Source organism: Octopus bimaculoides, chromosome 7, assembly GCF_001194135.2.
Source record: "Octopus bimaculoides isolate UCB-OBI-ISO-001 chromosome 7, ASM119413v2, whole genome shotgun sequence".
Lineage (NCBI taxonomy): Eukaryota > Metazoa > Mollusca > Cephalopoda > Octopoda > Octopodidae > Octopus > Octopus bimaculoides.
In genome coordinates, this window is record NC_068987.1 from 75,210,753 (window position 1) to 75,214,207 (window position 3,455).

At 37.2% G+C, this 3,455-nt stretch overlaps 1 protein-coding gene across 1 annotated transcript in view; it reads right to left on the bottom strand.

Annotated features, from left to right (window-relative positions):
- Window positions 1-3,455, bottom strand: part of LOC106878146 (THO complex subunit 1) — a 54,974-nt gene that overhangs the window by 13,916 nt on the left and 37,603 nt on the right. The window lies entirely within an intron of this gene.

A 3,455-nucleotide genomic window follows, 5' to 3' on the forward strand; every position in this document is an offset into this window, starting at 1 on the left:
GAGAGAGAGAGAGAGAGAGAGAGAGAGAGAGAGAGAGAGAGAGTGTGTGTGTGTGTGTGATCATCATCATCAAGTAAGTGGTTTCTTTCATTTCCAGTCTTCCATGAAAACATGTCTGGTCATGGTGAAATATTACCTTACTCATAAACAGTCGAGGGTTGGCAACAGGAGGGACATCTGGCCACAGAAAAATGAACCTCAACAAATTCTGTCAGATTCACGCAAGCACAGAAAAGTGGATGCTAAAACAATGATGATGGTAAGTGGTGTATATAACTTTTGCTAGTGTATAACAAGGGACGTACACTGGTGAGAAAATTGCACATGAACTGGTGTATTTGAAAAAAATAAATACATTATGGTATTTATTCTGCCAGGTCTTAAAGAGAATAAGTATTTACATTCAACACCCAGTCTAAAGACAAACAAAAGATATTAGAAAGGAAAAAGAATGGAAGAAGAGAAAAACTTATGATAATATCATGAAAAAAGAAAGGGCACAAAGAAGGTGAAAGAATGAAGCTCATTAAGTGGTCTCTTTATATTCTTAGATAAAAATCTATTAGGGTCAATAAAATACCAGTAAGGTACTGGAGTCACTTTACTTGATTGTATCTCTGGCTCACTGCAAAAGTTGACTCCGCCTTTCATCTTTTCAGGGTTGACAAAATAAGTACTGGTGGAGCACGAGACTTGATGTAATTGACCTCCCTACCCTGCTCAAAATTGCTGGCCTTGTGCCAAAATCTGAAACCATTATTATTGTTATTGTTATTATTATCATCATCATCATTAGATGAGTTCTCAGAATTGTTGCCAAGCCGATTAAATGCTGAATGACATTTCTTCTGGCCTTACATTCTGAGTTTGCATTCCATGTGGATCAAGTTTGCCTTTCATCCTTTTGGAATCAGCAGACTAAGTATAAACTGAGCATTGGGGTTGATGTAATCGCCTAACCTTAATCACCTAACCCTCTTCTCCCATAATTTCAGGCTTTGTGCCTATAACAGAAAGGCTTATCATTATAATGATTAAGGCAGTGAGCTGGTAGAATGGTGAGCACATCAGACAAAATGCTTAGAGGTATTTCAACTGTCTTTACATTCTGATTTCAAATTCTGTCAGGGCTGACTTTACCTTTCATACTTTTGGGGGTCGATAGAATAAGTACCAGTTAAGTACTGGGATCAGTGTAATTGACTTCACACACCCCTCAGAAACTGCTGGCTCTGCCCCAAATTTTGAAACCATTATCATGATTATGAAGTGGATTGATAGGATCATTAGAAGGTCAGAGAAAACATACCTTGTGGTAGTTCTTCCAGTACATTATGTTTTTAATTCAAGTTTGTCTTTCATTTTTACTGGGGTTGATAGTATTGACTTATTCCCTTCCCTCAAAACCCCTAAAACCTACTGGCATAAATGAGAAGCCATTATCATTATTTATTTATAGTATTACTTTGCTTGTAACGATGGGTGTTTTCCTGTTACACTTTCAACAATATTATTCATGGAATGAAATTGAAAGCATAATTGAACTCTTTAACACAATGTAACAAGTTTGAGTATTAGGTTTCTTTTAACACCATTAAGTAAAGTATGAAACTGGAAAAAGCAATCAAATATATTTTTTTAAAAATGAAACAATTCTGCATGTTTTGCTTTAAACAATCTTACTATGGAACAAAACTGAAGACACACCACACCTCTTTAACAAACTGAAACAACGCTATGAAGATCAATAAATGTAATACATCAAAGTAAAAATAAGAACATTTACAAATAAGAACAAAACATGGAATTTTTGTGAGTTCAGCCAAGAAACTGGGATGTACATTACTGATTTTGTCCACTCCAATACATGCCAAGTACTTATTTTATTGACCCAAGAGCAGAAATTCTCAAGGAAGGCGGTACTGCCCCTAAGGGGACACTGGACATGCTGAAGGGGGAGTTAGGCTTTAGTGGGTGAGGGGTGGTCAGGGAACATAGTTAACATACTAAATTTTATCTATGTAGTAATTATATTATACATGATAAAACTAGTAATGGTCATTAAAATAAAATGAGAATTCATCAGGGAAGTCAAATTCACAACTTTTGTCTTTATAAACTTCTTTATCATTTCACTGTTAAAAGCTTATACAATCCATTTTAAGAGTAAAATTTATAAATTATTATCCATATGAAGTTAGTTTAGTTGTGATACCTCACTCGCCACTTAGGTGGGCACTAGACATAATGACCACTTAAAAAGGATAGTGGTGGTGGTGGCCTAAGCATCGAAAAGCAATGTTTCGGCCGACACACCCTCCAGCCCCCACCAAAAACAAGAAAAAGAAAAAGATGAAGAGGGTTGATTGGCAAAGCCACTTTTGGTAGGTTTTGACCTTGAAAGATGAGGAACTTGGTGACATCCTACAGGGAACTTAATCTTAATTCTATGACAAATGCTATTATTGTCATCAACATCCTCAACATTATCGTATTTCTCTTGTTTTCAGATGTAGAAAACGGACACTAAGCCACCAAAATGCTAACAGAAATTCTCTGTGTCAGGTGCAAAACTTTGTTGTTGTCTACATCAGCATTGGGTTACCATGAAAAATAGATCAGGAAAGATTATTGAGACGCGAGAGTGGAGGCAAGTAAATGAGTATTGTGTACAAAGTTTGAAATGGAAGGGATTCTTGACTGGATTCTTTATGGGTAATGAATACAGGTACAAATTTTCTAGGTAAGTAACAGTGCTGGAGTTGGTGACAGAGAAAATCATCATCATCATTAAATGTTTGCCTTTCATGGTCACATAGGTTGAATGGTTTGACAGGGGTTGGCAAGCTAGAGGACAACACCAAACTCCGTTGTCTGTTTCAACATGGTTTTTACAACTGGATGCCCTTCCTAATGCCAACCATTTACAGAGCGGATTGGATGCTTTTTACGTGGCACCAGCACCAGCGAGGTCTGCTTTGGTGTGGTTTTTACAGCTAGATGCCCTTCCTAATATCAACTACTATACAGACTGGACTGGATGGTTTTTTTATGCAGCACCAGCACTGGTGAGGTCTGTTTTGGCACAGTTTTTACAGCTGGATGCCTTTCCTCATGCCAGTCACTTTACGGAATGGACGAGGTGCCTTTTACATGGCACCAGCACTGGCAAAGTAGATAAAGTAATTGAAGTAATCAGTGTATGACACAGAATAATTAGCATACATTAATTATAGGCAACATGACAGCATATGTACCACTGTCAAGACTAAATGAAACAAAAGAACCAAAACTGTTACAATGAGGCCCATTTCAGATTATTGTTAGAGTGCATGGACACCAGATCACAAATGACTTGAAAGAGAAACTACATATATATGACATAGAGAGTAACAGAAAAGATTATGCTGATGCAGACATGTGATGTGTATGGGCAGGGTGGGGGTGGGATTAGG